We start from the raw sequence: 596 nt of genomic DNA, 5'->3' as shown, positions 1-596 counted from the left end.
AGGGGAGCCGTAATGGCCTCATCTTCGACAGGCTCCTCCGATTTTTTTTTACGTTGTGCTGACAAGTTTTTTTTTCCATTTTTTTTAGGTTGTGCTGGCCGGCTTTTTTTTTTACGTTGTGCTGACCCTTGTTCTTTAAATGACGCTATCTAGAGGAGGACACCTATTAGCGAGCCGTAATGGCCTCATCTTCGGCAGGCTCCGCCGATTTTTTTTTGTTGTGCTTCCCGATTTTTTTCCAGTTTTTTTTTCTTTTTCGTTGTGCTGACCGGTTTTTTTCCAGTTTTTTTTGTGCTGACCCTTGTTCTTTAAATGACGCTATCCAGAGGAAGACTAAAGGCGAGCCGTAAAGGCCTCATCTTCGGCAGGCTCCTTCGATTTTTTTTTCGTTGTGCTGACCGATTTTTTTTTAATTTTTTTATTACGTTTTGCTGACCCTTGTTCTTTAAATGACATCCAGAGGAGGACACCTAAAGGCGAGCCGTAATGGCCTTATCTTCGGTAGGCTCCCCCGATTTTTTTTATTACGTTTGTGCTGATCATTTTTTTTTACGTTGTGTTGACAGGTTTTTTTTCCATTTTTTTAGATTGTCCTG

The sequence above is a fragment of the Arachis duranensis genome, unplaced genomic scaffold (assembly GCF_000817695.3).
Source record: "Arachis duranensis cultivar V14167 unplaced genomic scaffold, aradu.V14167.gnm2.J7QH unplaced_Scaffold_26529, whole genome shotgun sequence".
NCBI lineage: Eukaryota > Viridiplantae > Streptophyta > Magnoliopsida > Fabales > Fabaceae > Arachis > Arachis duranensis.
The sequence above is the reverse complement of the archived record's forward strand: the minus strand, read 5'-3'. Positions refer to the sequence as shown.